This window comes from Cornus florida, unplaced genomic scaffold (assembly GCF_030987335.1).
Source record: "Cornus florida cultivar Cherokee Brave unplaced genomic scaffold, ASM3098733v1 CherokeeBrave_3.0.0_Hap2_Chr07, whole genome shotgun sequence".
In the NCBI taxonomy this organism is placed as follows: domain Eukaryota; kingdom Viridiplantae; phylum Streptophyta; class Magnoliopsida; order Cornales; family Cornaceae; genus Cornus; species Cornus florida.
Genome location: NW_026775577.1, coordinates 54,994,078 through 55,014,481, shown reverse-complemented (window position 1 = coordinate 55,014,481; position 20,404 = coordinate 54,994,078). Strand labels below are relative to the sequence as shown.

At 38.0% G+C, this 20,404-nt stretch overlaps 2 pseudogenes; both read right to left on the bottom strand.

Annotated features, from left to right (window-relative positions):
* LOC132266228 (uncharacterized) overlaps positions 1-20,404 on the bottom strand; it is a 248,948-nt pseudogene that overhangs the window by 148,443 nt on the left and 80,101 nt on the right.
* Positions 19,454-19,551, bottom strand: LOC132267833 (small nucleolar RNA R71; annotated as a pseudogene).

Below are 20,404 nucleotides of genomic sequence, written 5' to 3'. Positions count from 1 at the left end.
AGGTTTCTACAACCTCAAAGGTTACTTTAGTCACAAATTCAAGTTCCACCTCGCTGGGTGATAAGCGCCGAATATTATATATTCAAGCGCCCTAAATTGCATTAGTAAAGTCCGTTGTATGTTAATTTATGTAGATTATCTTCATTTCTATGTTTTTATGCATTTTCAGGTTCATTGGCCAAAATGGAACAAGAATAAGGCCTTGTGGGATCTTGAGCAACAAAAGGTACCAATGCTGAATTCTGGCAGCAGTAGAACCTGGACTTTGCTTGCCATTTTGACCTTCCCAACCCGCGAACTGGACTTCCCTCATAACATGAAAGATTTAGAGCTCTGAATTAAATTTCTAAATCTTCAAACAGTTTGTCATTCGGAGCTCGGAGCAGAGAGTTATGTCCTTGTTACCAGAGGTGCGCAGAACTGCCTGGCAGCAATGAAATTCTGCCTTGATCTTCATTTTCGACCAACCATCCTTGAGAATTGGATCTCCACTAAAACATGAAATATTTAGAGCTCTGAATTAGCTTTCTAAATCTTCAAACAGTTTATCATTCGGAGTTCGGAGTGCAAAGTTATGAGTGTTTAACCAAAGTAGGTCTGGGCAGAGCAAGTGAAGCATGGAGCTTTTTACACTAAATTCGAGTGCTCGAGGCCTTGCTTAGAGTGCTCGAATTTTGGGCAGAATGCCCTTCGAAAATGGCTCATTTCAGCCCACTTGCACCTTGGTTTCTTCATTTTGTTTTCCTCTTTAATGAAGTGGTTGGAGATGTTGGTTGGTGGCCTTTTGGTGGTAGATAAGAGGGATAAGAGCCACACAATATCATTAAGCTTCATTTTGGGAAGAGAGAGGAGAGAGAAGAGAGCAAGGAGGAGGAGTTCTTGAAGCTTCAAGGAGGAAGCTCGAAAATGGAGGGGAAAGCCTTGCTTCTTCCTTCATCTAGGCTCACTCATGGGTAACTAAACCTCATCTAGGGAGGTGATGAAGCCTCCCCTTTTGCTTATGTTCTAGATTAGGATCTATTTTGGGGATTAAGATGTATCATTTTTGGTCTTTTCATAATTTAGAGCATATTACTTCTTGTAATGAATTCTAATGTTTATAAATGATTGTTGTAAGTGATTTATCTTGTCTTAGATGGTTTCTTGTAGTAATCATAATGCTTGCTTCTTCATGGTGACAATGGAGATAGGATTATGAATAATTTTCAAGGCATGTTGATAGAGAAAATGGATAGTCCATTGCTTAGGAACTTCCTTTGATGGGTTATGCTAGTTTCCTACCTCATGTGCTTTATCATTTGATTACAAACTTGATAGTTCTTGCTTGAGTGAGTATGTTGAAGGCTACACTTTAGTTTAGGTAGCTCAAATGTATTAATTTTTGAGGGATTATTCTTGTTTAATGATTTAATAAACTTCTCTAAGGGTATAGGGTAATCTAGTGTTGCTATATATTCCGTGACCATTTTATACATTGTACTTCCCCAATTTAGCCTTAATCTAGCATGTACTTAGGGTGTAGTGTGGATTCATCTCCCTAGTCTTTTCTACTTGTATCTCACTCCTTTAATTTCCTTGCAATTTATTGTTTTATGCACTTCAATTACTAGCTTAGTGACAAACCAATCAAACAAACCCTTATTACCCCTTATCATTCTAAGAACAATTCTAGACTCTTAGGTTGCCTTAGATTAGCGCAGTCCCAGTGGTTCGACTTACCCGACCAATAGCCCTATTTTACAATGATTCGTGCTATTGCGAAGGTTGATGTTAATTGACCAACCGATCAATTTTTGGCACCGTTGCCGGGGACTGCAAACGGTTTAGCAACCAAAGTTTAGGGTTAATTTTAGTTTGATTGTGAATATTGTGTCTTGTGAATATTCCTTGTGTGTTTTAACTATCTTTGTGTTTTAAGTGTTGTAAGATTATAGGGACTCGAAGCTCGCCGTGGGAATGCTAGCAAATTGTAAGTCTAGAGGACCCGAGGTAAGTCTCGTGACTTCTAGTTTCGAGTTGTGAATATTGTGCATGTGTTAAATCTAGTTTTAGTTTAGTTGTGAAGCCCTTGTTGAGGCTCTTATCCTGTTTAAATTTCGTGTTCAAGCATCGGTCCTTGTCGTGGCCAATTTAATTTTTGTCTTGATAATTGAGGAGAAAGGGAATATCATATGTGGAGGTTATGGTGATGAAGTGTTGTATTGATTGCTTTGTGTGTTGTTGAATTACTCCTAGATGGAGGATAATTATCTCTCAACTCAATTCTACACACCACATGCGTTTTGTGCTTTTTGCTCTAGTAATTCACATCATACAAGAGATTGTCTTCCAACGAGACAATTCTCGGATTTTTATCTAGAGCAACCAAATGAAGATTTCTTTGAACCGGGTAGTAATCCATACTTCAATGGTTACAACTCGGGTTGGGGAGACCAACAAAACTTCTTGTGGCATGACATAGGAAATTCAACCCCACAATCTCATATGCAACCTTTTCAACCCAATGATCATTCTTTCCCGCCCTCTTCTCCTTTTCCACCGTCTCCATTGGATGAGCTAATTGTTGCTAACAAACAAATGATGGAGTCTATGCACACGCAAATGATGGACTCCAACAATCAACTATTGGCTTCCCTTGCTAGCATGCAATCCACAGTAGAGTCTATCAATCAAGTGGTACCATATCACCAGTCCCAAGTTAGTGCAATGATAGATGACCAAATATCTCAAATTCAACAAAGGATTAATGCTAAAAATCATGAAGAGGAGGAAACATTTTCATTTGAATTTATGGCCAATCCAAAAGAAAATTCTATGAATGATGAGATTACTCCTAGTAACTTTCATCATGAGAATGATCAAGTGGTTATTACATGTGAAAATGATGAAATGGTGGTTGAAGATCAAATTGTTGCCCCACATCAAAATGAAGCAATTGTGGCTTAAAATGGGAAAAATAATGATGTAGAGATTGTCTACCCTACTCCAAAACAGCCCCTACATAATCCCTTGCTTGATGCACCTCCTTTAATGGAGGATCCTCTAAAAACATGCTTAGCTCATTTTAATTATGAGGATTTTGATGTTGCCAATTCTGTTTGCGAGGTTAATTCTTTGCTTGATATTCCTCCTATTCATTCTCTTCCTTTGTCAACATCAAATGTATCTCTTTCTTGGGAGCTTGCATCTCATCCCATTCCCTCACTTGAGTTATCTCAAACTGTTGAGCCCGAACCACCGGATAAGTGTGGGGAGGATGTTGAAATTCTGAAGGATAACTTGTTGAGCATTCCCGTGCTCAATATGACCCTTCATAAGTCGTTGCTTAGTGCACCCTCACCTAATCCATCTTCCTATAATCCAAATCATCCCCATAGTCCAAAGTTCTTCATTGAGAAAGAAGAGTGGGTTGAGGTCTTTCCGTTACCTCTTTTCCACTTTTGTCTTCAAAGTCTTCCTCCTCCACTTTTAAAAGAATTATCCTATTTGGGGACCTATGACTCTCTAGAGAGACATGGTATAGGGTAAGGAGGACTAACCTGATCTCGGTGCGTCTAGCTATCGACGTTAAATTTAGCACCCATGGGGAGCAATTCTTTCGACTTCAATGCCTCCTTAATGTTCAATTGCCCGAGCCATGAAATTTTAAGGGAAATGGTTAAGAAATGCCAAAATTTAACTTTCTCTGGAACTATCTTAAGTTGTGTTCCACATTTTTAGACTGACTTCTTAGACCTTCTCAACTCTTGTTTTCATTCCCAGAAGTTTCTGGCTCTATCAGGCAATTTTCTCGGACTTTCGACATGGCACTCACATGCATAGCCTCTCATCTTCAATGCATTGTTGGATCATGGTTTCTCAAAATCATCCATGCGTTGGAAAGGTGCTACATTTTGAAAAAAATTTCCAAATTGTCCATGCATTAGAAAGAAGTTGAAAAGTTTTCAAAATTTTCCATCCATGCATTACATTGGAATGAAAGTGCAAAGTTTAAATTTTTCCATGCATTGAATTAAAATGGAGTTGCAAAGTTTTAAAAAAAAAAATTATTTCCATGCATTTGAGATGATTGCAAAGTTTGAAAAAAAAAAAAAATATTGCAAAGTTTAAAAACAAAATTTTCAAAATTTTCCATGGAATGGAATGAAGTTCAATGGGGGAAAATTGCACAATCTGAAAAATTTTCAAAATTTTCCTTGCATTGCAATGAAGTGTAGAGTTTGACAATTATCCATCCATGCATTGGATTGTATTAATATGCAAAGTTTCATTATTTTACATGCATGCAAGGTGAAAATAATCCATCCATGCATTGATTTGGAAGCATGTTGCAAGGTTTTATCAGTTCTTCAGCTCTCAGTTGATCATGTATACATTCACAATGCATAAGAATGAGGCACCTAATGGAATGACATGCAAAGTTCATCTCTCAACCTCACTGCATAATGTTACAATGCATGCAAAAATTCATCTCTCAACCTCAATGCTACTGCCTTCATTTCGAGCACTCTATTTCCTCTTTGGAGTGCTCGAAAGCTCTATGAAGCTTGCACAAAACCATTCCGAGGCTACTGCTTGTATTTCGAGCGCTCTAAGTCCATTTTTGAGTGCTCGAAATATGAACCAATCTCATCCCAAGCTCACTGCCCTCCCTTCGAGCTCTCTAGCTTCCATTTCGAGTGCTCGCCAATCCCACACAACCATGCAACCATTCTCCTCTCTGCCTGTATTTCGAGCACTCGAAGCAGGCATTTCGAGTGCTCGAAACTTGTTCGACTAACCAAACCAACCTCCTGGAACAAAACAAGCATTAACCAACCATCCCAACAACCACCTTACTCCCCTTGCATGATCCCATCCCCACGACCTGCATGCATGCACCTCCATCTTCCCTCATCTCCCACCATCCAACACCATCTCTCTGCAACACTCAACTACCATGCAAACCCAACCACCATCAACCCAGAAACCACACAACCACCTCAACTCCAACCCACAAACCTTTCCCCATGCATGCAATCATGCCACCATCCCCACAACCCAACTCTCGGCATCTCCCTCTCCTTTCGCAGCCACTGCCAGTTTTTCGAGCACTCGAAGTCCAACTTCGAGTGCTCGAACCTCCTCTCAACCTCACCCAAGCTCTCTCACTCAACAGCCGAGCCCTCTGCCAAAATTTCGAGCACCCCAAGCTCTTATTTGGAGTGCTCGAGATTGCTCAACCTCACCACCAAACTCCCTCTCTCTCGGCAACATACCACACCACCCCTCTCGGCAAATCATCAACCCAACCTCACTTCTATCCATGCACCAACCAACCCTCACACCAGCCTTCTCTCTCTTGGCACCTTCACTCTCTAACCACCCACCACCCTTCACACTCAATCAACCCCATCCTCAATTCCTCCACAACACCCTCATGCATGTCTTAAAAAAAAAAAAAAAAAAAAATTTGGCACACTTTTGGCATTCTTTTGCTATCCATTTTACACTTGTGGCTAATGTCTGCATTTGTGTTTTGTTTGGATTTTTATCTTGCACTACAATTCAGGTTAGTATTTTTAATTTTGTTTTAATATTTCTTAAGAGCCTATGCTTTTACATGTGTATATTAGTTGTGTTTTGCTAGGTCTTCATGTCCAAGTTTGGGGGAAGCACTTGCATATTCACATAGATGGAAACCTTTGCCTTCCTCACTCCGCTTGGTATTATTGTTCTTTAACCCTCTCTGTTCTTATTTTCATTTGCTTGTCTTCTCACATTGAGGACAATGTGACATTCAAGTTTGGGGGTGCATTTATGTATTTTGGTTTTACATTTTTGCTAAGCAATGATAATGGAATTTGAAACCTGTTGGAGATGAAAGCATATGTTTAAAACTTTGTGTATAGAAGCAGCTGATATTTTTGAAAATAAAGAAAATTTGAGTTGAAATGATCATGTAGATTCAAATTAGTCTGTATAAATGTCTCAATTAAATTCTCGCTGGATTTGACACTCTTTTAAGCTTCACAATGCACAGATGCACATTGGAAACTTAACTGTGAGGCATGCAACTTGATTGACCTTGACCTTGCCCTAGTTAATCTGATTTGATGAACCTAATGGATGAATACTTTTGGCATGAATCTAAAAATAAAAAAATAAAAAAAAAATAAAAAAAAAAACTGAGAAAGAAAGAAAATAATGATCAGTTGACGTTCGTAGCCTTTCCAACTCGAGTTATTAAACCCTAGGAGTGTCTCTACACTTAGCACCCTAAAACCGTCTGGTTTGGGAGTTGTTGGCCTAACGCTTGCTACAGGGGTTGGTTAGAAAGCTTAAGGGACTTAAACATTGCACGGTCATTCAAAAAATAAATAAACTGGTAATAAACATGGTTCGTTGGAGTTCGTAGCCTTTCCAACTTGAGCTATTAAGCCCTATGGAGTGTCTCTACACTTAACACCCTAAAGCCATCTGGTTTGGGAGTTGTTGGCCTAACGCTTGCTACATAGGTTGGTTAGAAAGCTTAAGGGACTTCAGCATTGCACAACCATTCTATGTTTCGCTTATGAGTTGCAATAAATTGTCAACAAGCAACAAAAGTTGTCTTGTAAATAAATTCATGCCTTAGGGACTTCATTTAAAAGGGAATTCAATGATTTGAAAACTTGTGCTTTGGAATTGGAAAAGAAAGTAAAAGCCGCATGTTGAGAATCTAATTCACTTTCACTGAAGCTAGAGTTGATTTCCATTCAAGAGATGATAATTGAGTTATTTATATAGACTTTGATGTTGATGCATGTATGTGGAAATGTATTTAGCCAATTTTTGTATCAATGCTTCATATATGCAAGGTAGTCTTCCCAATGACCCCATCTCCAGCTCTTTTTCTATTTCAAGTTATTTTTGAGCAATGTATATATCTTATTTTACCATGGATGATATTTTTGTAGTAGCAAGCCCATGGTTGTCTTTTCATTAAATTTTTCATTGTAGTTTTGCTAAGGGACTAGCAAAATGTAAGTTTGGGGGTGTGATAAGCGCCGAATATTATATATTCAAGCACCCTAAATTGCATTAGTAAAGTCCGTTGTATGTTAATTTATGTAGATTATCTTCATTTCTATGTTTTTATGCATTTTCAGGTTCATTGGCCAAAATGGAACAAGAATAAGGCCTTGTGGAATCTTGAGCAACAAAAGGTGCCAATGCTGAATTCTGGCAGCAGTAGAACCTGGACTTTGCTTGCCATTTTGACCTTCCAAAATCGAGAACTGGACTTCTCTCATAACATGAAAGATTTAGAACTCTGAATTAGCTTTCTAAATCTTCAAACAGTTTGTCATTCGGAGCTCGGAGCAGAGAGTTATGGCCTTGTTACCAGAGGTACGCAGAACTGCCTGGCAGCAATGAAATTCTGCCTTGATCTTCATTTTATACCAACCATCCTTGAGAATTGGATCTCCACTAAAACATGAAATATGTAGAGCTCTGAATTAGCTTTCTAAATCTTTAAACGGTTCATCATTCGGAGTTCGGAGCGCAAAGTTATGGCTGTTTAACCAAAGTAGGTCTGGGCGGAGCAAGTGAAGCATGGAGCTTTTTACACTAAATTCGAGTGCTCGAGGCCTTGCTTAGAGTGCTCGAATTTTGGGCAGAATGCCCTTCGGAAATGGCTCATTTCAGCCCACTTGCACCTTGGTTTCTTCATTTTGTTTTCCTCTTTAATGAAGTGGTTGGAGATGTTGGTTGGTGGCCTTTTGGTGGTAGATAAGAGGGATAAGAGCCACACAATATCATTAAGCTTCATTTTGGGAAGAGAGAGGAGAGAGAAGAGAGCAAGAGGAGGAGTTCTTGAAGCTTCAAAGAGGAAGCTCGAAAATGGAGGGGAAAGCCTTGCTTCTTCCTTCATCTAGGCTCACTCATGGGTAACTAAACCTCATCTAGGGAGGTGATGAAGCCTCCCCTTTTGCTTATGTTCTAGATTAGGATCTATTTTGGGGATTAAGATGTATCATTTTTGGTCTTTTCATAATCTAGAGCATATTACTTCTTGTAATGAATTCTAATGTTTATAAATGATTGTTGTAAGTGATTTATCTTGTCTTAGATGGTTTCTTGTAGTAATCATAATGCTTGCTTCTTCATGGTGACAATGGAGATAGGATTATGAATAATTTTCAAGGCATGTTGATAGAGAAAATGGATAGTCCATTGCTTAGGAACTTCCTTTGATGGGTTATGCTAGTTTCCTACCTCATGTGCTTTATCATTTGATTACAAACTTGATAGTTCTTGCTTGAGTGAGTATGTTGAAGGCTACACTTTAGTTTAGGTAGCTCAAATGTATTAATTTTTGAGGGATTATTCTTGTTTAATGATTTAATGAACTTCTCTAAGGGTATATGGTAATCTAGTGTTGCTATATATTCCGTGACCATTTTATACATTGTACTTCCCCAATTTAGCCTTAATCTAGCATGTACTTAGGGTGTAGTGTGGATTCATCTCCCTAGTCTTTTCTACTTGTATCTCACTCCTTTAATTTCCTTGCAATTTATTGTTTTATGCACTTCAATTACTAGCTTAGTGACAAACCAATCAAACAAACCCTTATTACCCCTTATCATTCTAAGAACAATTCTAGACTCTTAGGTTGCCTTAGACTAGCGCAGTCCCAGTGGTTCGACTTACCCGACCAATAGCCCTATTTTACAATGATTCGTGCTATTGCGAAGGTTGATGTTAATTGACCAACCGATCACTGGGGGCAAGGAGGAAGGTCCCTACAACCTCAAAGGTTGCTCCAGCCACAAGTTCAAGGCTGGTCCACCCAAGGCCAAATATTTTTTTTGACTCCATCACTATGCCAATCATGATGACGAGTATTACCTCGTATGAAGAGAAATTAACGACTATGGCCCGTGCAATTGAAAGATTACAACACTCTCTCAATGAGCAAGATCTGAAAATTGCCTCACTGACAGAAAAGTTAAAATTACGTGACAACAATGCTGAGTTAAGCAAAGGCCGCATTCCTCATTCTAATTCCATGCCAGAGAACACTTCAATTGATAATGAAAATGACGTGTACGCCAATCCAACAATTGATGCTGCCTCTGTCACCTTACTTTTTGTCCAACAACTTCAAGACATGATAGTGAATTGCATAAGAGAACAATACAATGGCGTCCCTTAAAGTGCTCACACGTACTCAAAGCCTTACACAGAAAGAATTAACATCTTAAAAATGTCGGTTGGGTATCAACCTCCAAAGCTTCAATAATTTAACGGAAAAGGCAATCCCAAGCAACATGTCGCACACTTTGTAAAGACTTACAGCAATGCTGGTACAGACGGAGATCTCCTTGCCAAGCAATTTGTTTGTTCCCTCAAAGGGAATGCATTTGATTGGTACACAGACCTCAAAACTGGAGGTATTGACAGTTGGAAGTAGATGGAACGAGAATTTCTCAACTGTTTTTACAGCACTCGTCGTTCTGTTAGTATGCTGGAGCTTATAAATACAAAACAAATGAAGAGTGAACCCGTAGTTAACTACATCAACCGTTGGCGAGCTCTAAGTCTTGATTGTAAGGATCATTTGTTTGAAATTTCTATAATTGAAGCATGTATGCAAGGCATGCGCTGGGAGCTTCTTTATATCCTACAAGGGATTAAGCCTCACACATTTGAAAAGCTTGTTACTCGAGCCCACGACATGGAGCTTAGCATGGAAAATCATGGTGCTAGAGAAGATGTTCTTGATATATCCGACAACCTTCAAGAAGATGAGAAAAGTAAGTCCGAAGAAGAAGACAATATACTTCCTAACTCAGATGACAAAATAGCTTCATCTTTCATTATAAGCATCATCTCGAAAGACTTGCATCAAGAAACGCACCATGCTACAACAATGACTTCAACCGAAAATACAAAATCACAGGGGGCATTAAGTCAAGGAAACCAAGAAGAAAATCCTCAAAGTGACAACAAGATAGTCCGTGCCCTTCAGCATAAGTTTGGATTGCCGTATGATTCTTACAAAGTTGAAGAATAATTAAAGTTGAAGTGCCCCCAGATACGAGCCTAAATTGTCGATGAGACTCCTTGACACGAGTTTAAACTGTCCACTTGGAAAAAAAAATCAAGAACTCCTTGATACGAGTTTAAACTGTCTCCCAAACAAAAAATTACACTTCTTGACACGAGTTTAAAAAAAAAAGAAAAAAAAGAAAAAAAAGAAACACTCCTTGGCACGAGTATAAATTGTTCGCTTGAAGAAAAAAAAAAATCAAGAACTCTTTGATACAAGTATAAATTATTTGGAAGAAGAAAAAAATTGAACTACGTGATGACTTGATCCCTATTCAGGGTACGTAGGTATCTTGGAGGTGTGTTCCAAGTTCAGTCCACCACCAAAAAAAAAAAAAAAAAAAAAAAAAAAAACACCTCAAAGTTGCAAAATGGCAAAGTCACTCATTATGCGATATCAAAAAGTGCTCGTCGCACCTGTCGACTTGGCACGCCACCAAAGTATAGCTGCAAGAAAAAAATTTGGCCCACCGCCAAAGTGTAGCTGCAAAGAAGAATTTTGGTCTGTCGTCATAATTGTAGCTACAAAAGAAATTTTGATCCGGCAAAATGTAGTTGCGAAGAAATAAATTAGTTTGTCGCCAGACTGTAGCTACCTAGAAAATTTCTGCTCAGCGTCGCCAGACTGTAGCTACCTAGAAAATTTCTGCTCATTGCCGAGGTATTGCTGAAAGAGAAATTTTGTTTGCCGCCAAGGCGTCGCTGAGGAATCCGGTTCATCACCATGGTGTTATTGCAACAAAATTTTGACTCACCGTTGAGGTGTTGTTAAAGAAAAAAATAATAATTATGCTTGCCGCTGAGGTATTGCTGAAAGAGAAATTTGGCTTTCCTCTGAGGTGTTGTTGAAGAAAAAAACTAGGCCCACCGCCAAAGTGTAGTTGCAAACAATAAAACCATGAAGAATATTAGTGGCTGGGACCAACATTCGAGGAATGCTTTGAATACATTTTCATGGCGATTATATGAAAATAAGGAGGCGAATATAACACCATATAGTTGTTGTTTTGATAAAAATTCATGGTAACGTGCCAAGACATCTTCTAACCACTCCCAATATAGTTCGGCGTATGATAATTCAGCAGAAAGTATACAGGAAATACTCCATGATACTTCATTCGCCTGAACATTGAGACCCAAGAGTGAAAACTGGTTTTCCTCAGTAACTCTCTCATGAAGTGAAGAATTTAGTATCAAGGCTTTCGAGACAATAGATTCTTCATTAATCTAATCAAAACCGAAGTTAGTGGCTTTGCATGTCCAATGTAGTTAATAATTTAATATCAAGTTCAATGGATTCTTTATTAATCTGATCAAGACCAAAGTTGGTGAGGTCATCTGTAGCCTTGCGTGTCCAATGAGAAGAACAATGTTCATTGTTGGGATCAGGCATTTGAATGCGTGTCCAATGAGAAGAACAATGTTCATTGTCAAGATTAGGCATATGAATGACATTACGACCGAAAAGTGAGTCGGATACGCTTAATGTGGTTCCTTGGCTTCTTCGACTATTTTCGCTCTTTAAGATAGCCATTTTTTGCTTTGCAAAACACTTGAACATCACTATGATAGAATAACAAACAAATTTTGAAACTCGATCGGTGTTGTCTAAAAGGAGGATTTCACTTCTGCTATGGCAAAATCAAGTTGCTATACCCAAGCAAGCCCTAAAATAAAAAATAAAAAAAAAAGAAGAAGAAAGAAAGGAAAAAAAAAAGAGCGATGAAAAAAAAAAAAAGCTTGGAAAAAAAAAAAGGAAGGAAAATAAAGGATGCGTGAAAAAATGAGTGGAAAAAAAAAGAGAGAAGAAGGACAAAAAAAAAAAAAAAAAAAAAAAAAGCGTGAAAAAAAAAGCATGAAAAGGAAGGAGAGAGAGAGAGAAAAAAAAAAAAAATTATACCGATTATTTGTTCAAGCAGCCGCAATCCAACACAATCTTCAGAGGTTGTAATTTGACAAGTCTTTAAAGAATATTGGAATTGATGTCAAACCCTATAATATTGGGGGTATATATAGGCAACAAAATACCTCCTATTTGTATAATGATTTGTATAATTCAGTTCAAATAGGAAAATAAAATTCCAATTCAAAGTTGGATAGAAAAGCAAAAGAGAAAATCTTACAATCCAAAGTTGGAGAGAAAATAAATAAATAAATAAAATAAATAAAAGAAGTTGGATACTTCTAGTCCCATTTGAAAAAGGAGACAAGTCTTGTCAAACTAGGGACTCAAAGTGGGTGCAATTTGTAGACACTAAATTTTTAGTGGGCTTTGGTTTTGACAAATGGACCCATTAAATATGGGCCTAATGTTTAATTAACTTAATTTAATTGGCCCAAGCTTGGTCCACTTAAATTATTTAATTAGCCCAGCCCAGATGATTAAATAAAAAGATAATTATTCCTAATAAAAAATATTTGGAATAATTATTTTTAAGGATAATTATCATAATATATCCGGCCCGGCTCAGTTATTATTTTATCCTTATCGAGAGATGACACATGTCATCATCCTATTAATTCAAGAAGCCTATAAATGGAGGCCTGAAGGAAGAAGGAAGGGACACAAAAATTCAGAGTCCAGAAATCCAGAGACTCAGAAATCTAGAAGGTTTAGAAATTAAGGGAATCAAAAATCCAGAGGGCCAGAAAAACACCAAGCACATCCAAAATCGTGCCATTCTTCACCAAATTCAACAAATCCTCTCTGAAGACGAAGAACAACAAGTACATCAAATCGTGCCGTTCTTCATCCAAATTCCACGGTGATCAACAACAAGCTCAGCCAAAGACGTGCCGTTCTTCATCCAATTCTACGGTGATTCAAGATTAGTTCGTGCGGCCCTTAGATCCAACCAACCAAAAAGGAGATTGAATCAGAGGACCTTATTCTTTGGAATATTATTATAGAGAATTGTACTCTATCTTTATAAATTAATAAAATATTCTATTTGCTCCCAATTTTGTTTCTTATTTGCAGATTACAAAATTTGTGTGTACAATGACATGGCTGAAATATGGATGCTAAGCCTCGTTTCCTGAGATTTTTGACTGCCCAGTCTGTGTCGGCACGCCTACAAAAGACATTCCTAACATTAAATGTAGTTTCAAATTGAAGGGGCATTTAGACCAATCCGGATCAGTAGTTTCCTCAGAAAACCCCTTAGATTTGCGAGGATGCTTAGAAGCGGAGGAATAGGCCATGTGAGTGATTGAAGTTGATTTAGGACTTTTTATCGAATACGTGGTGTGCAAGACTGAAAAGTAAAGAACACTTGTGAAGATTAGATTATTTGAATCCAACAACACAATAATTCCTCACTTAATAAACTAATCGCCCACAAAATCAAGTTCTAATCTCTAGGAAATATTCAAGAGTTGAAATATAAAAGAGAAAAGAACTCAATTTGGAGTTTGAAGCTTTTCCCTCTTTGATTGAAAGATGATGATGGAAGAGGATGATTAAAGATCATGAATTGTTGAAAAATGGAGATAGAGAAAATGAAATATGTTTTTGAGATGGTGTGGGAAGGTAGGGTTAGAAGTTGGTAGGTGTAGGTTGTGAATAAGGAATGAAGGAATGAAGGAATGAAGTTTATAAAATCCCGAGCTGGGCTTGGGTTGGCTTCATGGGTTTTCGTGTCCGGACGCGAAACATGCCGTCTGAACATGGACTGTAGCAGAGCTCGCGATGAGGGATTTTTGTGCGCTGGGGGCTAATGATGATAGAATGGCATCCAGACGTGCATTTTGGCATTCAGACGTGAGTAGTAGCAGGAGTTGGCATCCGGAAGCCGGTGGTGGCATCCGGACGCGAGTGCTTCCAGGTGGTGGCGTCCGAACGCACATTTTGGCGTCCAGAGACGGGGTCTTCGATAAGTGGAGTCCGAACGCAAGAAATGTCGTCCGGACGTGAGATGCTTCAGTTGCTCTAATGAATTGTTGATCAAAGGCGCCCAAAAATGTTACCAAACCTTTGTATGACTATAGAAACCCACTATGGCCACTTGAATGGACATGTAAATGATTCTTGAATAATGCGAAGTGGAAATTCTATTTAGTTATTTGAAGAGAATTTTGGTTCATCGTAACAAGTATATAAGGAATCTTAGAATGGAAAGAATTTCCTTCCTTAAAGTGCTAAATTTAATGTCGATAGCTAGACGAAATGGGAATCTTTCTAGTCCTCATAAATTGGATTCGTCAATATGATGGAATCCACATATCCAACCAGGACTAGGTTGTCAATGTAAGGCTTAAGCCGCTGACCATTGACTTTAAAAGATTCCCATTCTTTGGGTCTTGCAGCTCAATTGCACCATAGGAAAAGACAGAAGTGATTAGAAAAGGTCCTTCCTAGCGTGAACGAAGCTTCCTTGAGAGAGTTGCAATCAAGAACTGAAAAGCCAAACTTTTTGACTTGAAGCAAAAACTTATTGATGATATGTTTGTCATAGAATTTTTTATTCTTTGCTTTATAAATTTTGGCATTTTCATAAGCCTCATTCCGGATTTCTTCTAGCTCATTGAGCGGCAATTTTCTGTTAAAGCTGACCTGATCAAGATTAAAATTGAACCTTTTATGGCCCAAAAGGCACGATGCTCTAATTCAACTGGAAGGTGACATGCCTTACCGAAAACAAGCCGGTATGGTGACATGCCAATTGGCGTCTTAAACGCAGTTCAGTAGGCCCAAAGCGCATCGTTCAATTGTAATGACCAATCTTTGCGGTCTGATTGAACCGTCTTTTTAAGAATATTTTTTATTTCCCGATTTGAGACTTCCACTTGACCACTCAATTGAGGATGGTAAGGCGTGGCAACCTTATGAGTAACAGAGTACTTAAGTAGAACAGATCAAAGATAACGATTGCAAAAATGTGACCCTCCATCACTTAAGAGTGCCCAAAGTGTACCAAACCGACTGAATATGTTCGTTTAAATGAACTGGACCACTGCAATGTGGTCATTGGTTATGGTTGCCTCAGCCTCTATCCATTTAGATACATAGTCCACCGCTAGGAGAATGTAAACATAGCCATATGAAGATGGAAATGGTCCCATAAAATCTATTCCCTATACATCAAAGATTTCGATAATTAAAATGAAGTTCATTGGCATCATGTCCCTTTTAGACATCGCCCCAAGCTTTTGACATCGCGTACAAAACTTGCAAAAGTTATAAGTATCCCTGAATAATGAAGGCTAATAAAATCCACTTTAAAGGACTTTAAATGAAGTCTTTTTGGCACTGAAGTGTCCTCCACATGCAAGAGTATGGTAGAATTTCAAGATATTATGAACTTCAGATTTAGGAATGCATCTCCGAATTATTTGATTTGGGCAATACTTGAACAATTCCGGGTCTTCCCAAAAGAAAATTTTGATTTGAGTGAAGAACCGGTCTTCCTCTTACTTAGATTATTTTGATGGAATTTTTCCAACCGCAAGATAATTGACAATGTCAATAAACCAAGGAGGCGACACATGAAAAATCTGGAACAATTTCTCATCCGAAAAGGAATCATGAACTGGAGAAAAATCAGAAGTGTTCTCAATAAGAAGCCTAGAGAGGTCGTCTGCGACCAGATTGTTAGTTCATTTTTTGTCTTTAATCTTAATGTGGAACTCTTAGAGTAAGAGTATCCAATGAATGAGTCATGCTTTAGTCTCTTTCTTCGCAAGTAGATGTCTTAATGCGGCATGATATGTAAAAACGATGACCTTGGATCCAAGAAGATATGAACGGAATTTACCCAAGGCATAGACAACTGCTAGTAACTCTTTCTCAGTTGTTGTATAATTCATTTGAGCATCTAAAAGATTCTTACTAGCGTAGTAAATAGCATGAGGAGTTCTATCCACATGCTGGCCCAAAACAGCACCTAATGTATAATCAGATGCATCGCACATGATCTTAAAGGGAATAGAACAATTAGGTGGTTTCATGATTGGGGTAGAAGAGAGTAGTGAACGAAGCTTCTTAAAAGCTTCCAAACATGCTTCATCAAAGTTGAAATTAGTGTCATTTTCAAGAAGGTGGCATAAAGGCCGAGATATCTTGCTGAAATCTTTGATGAAGCGGCGATAAAAGCCAGCATAGCTAAGAAAAGATCGAATTTGTCTCACCGAAGAGGGAAGAGGAAGGCTTTGAATTAATTCAACTTTTGCCTTATTGACCTCAATCCCTCATTTAAAGATAATGTGTCCCAAGACAATCCCTTCTTGTACCATGAAGTGACTCTTCTCCCAACTTAATATTAGATTTGTATCCTTACATCTTTGAAGCATGAGTGATAGATTATGGAGACAAGAGTCAAAAGAAGATCCAAAGATAGAAAAATCATCCATGAATACTTCAAGAAATTTTTTAACCATATCAGAAAATATGGACATTGATGAGCGCTGAAAAGTGCGCATTTAAACCCCTTAAGCTTAGGTATTCTAGGACCTTTATCTATCTTATTTTCTCATTTTAGACTAATTTCGTGTTATTGTCCTTTTTAGATGCTTATCCCAAAAATAAGTTAACTCAGCCAAATAAGAGCTTAAAAGAAGCTAACTCAAGCTAGATAGAAGAAAGGAGCAAAGTGGAAGCAAAATAAAGCAAATAGTGGAAATTCAGCAAGTTCGATCGATCTCAACCATCCTTCGATCGATCGAAATTCTTGATCTTATCCACACCTACCACCCCACCTACCACTTTTGTCTCTTTCCCAAAATATCTCAAAAATATCTCAGAGATATGTCTTTATTCAAAAAGGCGCCGCCAAGCATGATCGATCTCTGTAGTATTCGATGGATCTCAGCCACAGTTCGATTGATCTTACCAAAGTTAGATCGATCGAACCTCCTCAAGTCTGAAAAAAATAAAGTTCCAGCTCATTAAAATTTGGCCCAGGGTGCAATCAATTCAAGGACCATAGTGCACGAGTCCAGACCATGGGGGGTGACATTTGAGCCTCCTATATAAGGATTTTGAGCCACTTTTACATGGGGGACATATTACAAAACATATATCATATCTCATATCTTGGAGAGGATGCTAGAGAGACTAGAGAGAGCTTTTACATATCTTTGGGAGTTCTTCCATTCTTCTAGGATTTCCATTAAGAAGGAGGTCATTCCTACTATGGAGATAGCCCTTGAGGGTTGGATGACTACTTTAATGAGTGGCTAGACATCTACTTGGGGCTAGAGTAGCCCCTAAGTTTGCTTCCTAAACTTAGTGCTTTGTATATTTTTGGGGATTTACTTGTAACAAATGTTTTGATCTTGGATTTGTATATATATCTTATGGTTTTTATTTGATGTGTATGGATTAATGCTTTCAATTGATTATCTATTTCTAATCATATGTCTATGTATGCTAGAATGGATGATTCACGTGTTTTTCTTTAGATTTAATGGAATTTATGCATGTCTATGTGTATGGATGAAGTTAATCTAGAGATGATCAAAACATAGTGCTTAATTGAACACTTTTGCAATTTATTTGATGGTTCACACATGTTTCTTGATGGATTATGCCACACCTTTAGCTTACTTAGTTTAATTTACATGTCTTTAGTGTAGATGTAGTGTAGTAGCTTTAGATTCATAGATAGGTGGACAATCTATTCTTGTTCTTTCGTGTTCCATACTTGTGAATGCAAAGAGTGTATGTTTCTAGATAATTGTGTGTGCATAAATTGTGGTTTCATTGAATGAATTTTGGTCTCATTTGATAGGTTATGCTTTCCATTTGATGTGGCTTGAAAATCTATACTTATTTTCCATCCATGCCTAGTTTCAATTAATGTCACACACACCCACAAGTTACAATTCAATTTCCCCATTGATATACAATTGCTAGTGTCTAGTGAAGTCAAGCTTAGAGGTGAGCTCTAGTACCCCAAGTCCTCTCCTCTATATCTTTTTCCTACTTTCTAAATTGTTACTTTTGCTTGCTTTAATTCTAATTGCATTGTAGTTTAATTAACCAAACAATCTACCTTTGATCACTTGACCTACTAACCCTAAGCATTGTTTCCATTACTAGTGCACCCTAAATCCCTTGGGACGATCCCTACTCACCCTAGCAATATTTTTAGTTAGTAATAGTAGTGGCATTTATAAATGTAAAACTTAGTCACGCTAATCTACACTCAAATTTGGCCGCACCGTGCGGGCGACACCAAGTTTTTGGCGCCGTTGCTGGGGATTTGAATTGGCAGCGCCGTGTTTTGGAAACAATTAGAAATTAGTACTCTTTTGATCGTGTCTTTACTTTATTTTATTTTTAGTTACTTATTGTGTTTGTTCTTATTTGGCTAAGTGAATTAAGAGCAAGGAAGCCAAGAGGAGCTAAGCTAAGCATAAAAAGGGCTAAAAATCTAAAAATTGCAAAGCATAGCAAGGCTTAAAAATTGAAAATGAATTGAAGTTGCTTAAGGACCCTTTATGAGATCTTTCTAACTCAATCTCTAGTTAAATCATTGGCCCGCGTGATGGCATGTTTTTACATTCTTAGATAAGTCATCGGCTCACGTGGAGGCAAGTTACTTTTCTTTGCATGTTGTTCAAGTATGGGAGCATGGGATCACTGTATGTGGAGATTTGATTGATTGATTTGTTATGGGGGCAAAGTGATTGTTATTTACTTTACTAATGTATGCATGGTCGTAGGTCATTAAATCCCACTCTTGTCCCTCCAAATTTGCATCTTGAATCGGTTATTCGTAACCCTAGGGGAAGAGGTAGTTCTCATCACTCCATTTCACCAATGGAGGATTTGAATATTGACCATGTGGAGGACCTTGGTCACATAGATCAACAAGGCATCGTCCACCCTAATGTACATCATGACAACATTCAAGTACCATTAGGCATGCCTAGACCATTTATCCCACCAAAACAATAAGGCCAAATTCCATTTGGAATGCCTCAGCCAATACTTGCTCCACAACCTCTGATGGTTCAAGCTAATCAAGGTGTTCGTTTAGCACCACCAATTGTGAATCCTCCCATTGCATTAAGAGACCATTATGTGCCTAATGAATACAATGCACCCATATGCATTCAATTGCCCCCATTTAGAGCACATCACTATGAGATTAAACCGCAAACCATTCAAATGCTTCCAAACTATCATGGACTTCCAAATGAAGAACTTTACAAGCATTTGGATGAGTTTCTTAAAGTGTGTTCCATCGTGAAATACACGGATGTGCTAGAAGAGATTTTAAGACTTAAACTTTTTCCTTTCACCATTAAAGACAAGGAAAAATATTGGTTCAACAATCTTAGGCCTTTTTTGATAACCTTTTGGGCAGAAATGTAACAAGAGTTCTTGAAAAAGTACTACCCGCTTTCTAAGACCAATGCCATGAGAACTTCCATTAGAGAATTTTCTCAAGGGGATGGGGAAATGTTTCATGAGGCATGGGAAAGGTTTAATGATTTGCTTAGAAAGTGCCCTCATCATGACATACCTAAGTGTCAACTAGTTCAATATTTCTTTGAAAGTTTACTGGATAATCACAAGGGTATGGTTGATGCATCTATGGGTGGTTCTTATCTTGACAAGCATGAGAATGATGTGTGGCAATTGTATGAAAGTATGAGTGAAAATTCCATGCATAGATCTTTGTCCTCTAAAAATAGTAGAAATCTAAGTGGAAGGAAGAATGTCGGCTTATATCAAGTTGACCATTCCAATGACATAGCCGCCGAGATGAAATCCTTATCTCAAAGGTTTGATCAATTCTTGATCAACCAAAATTCGGCGAATCAAATATCTTTCTCCCCTAATCATGTTCATTATTGTGCATCTAATAAATCTTGCATGACTTGTTCAAGTGTCGTGCATTCTACTTCTAATTGTCCACATGGACATGTGCAAAGTGAGCCCCATGAGCAAGTCAATGCAACATTTGTCAACCAAGGGAATAATCCCTATGGCACTCATTATAATTCAAGTTGGAGAAACCATCCAAACTTCTCTTGGAAAAGCCAAGGGGAAGACTCAAACCCTCTATAAAGTGGTTTTCAAGAAAAGTATGTTCCACCACCAATGCAAGACCAAGGTTCCCAAGGTTTTAGATCATCATTTCAATCACATGGCAATCAATTCTCTAATTCTCATTTTCCTAATCAATCATCTTATTCCCAAGGAAACTCTAGGAGTCCCGCATTTGAAGAGAAAGTTTTAATCGCTTTAGGCACTCTAGAGGCGAACACTCAATTGCTTCAGTCCCATTCTTAATCCATTGCTAAGCTAGAAACCCAAGTAGGGCAAATAGCTAGTACCTTAAATGCTAGAGAGAAGGAAGATGACGTTGAA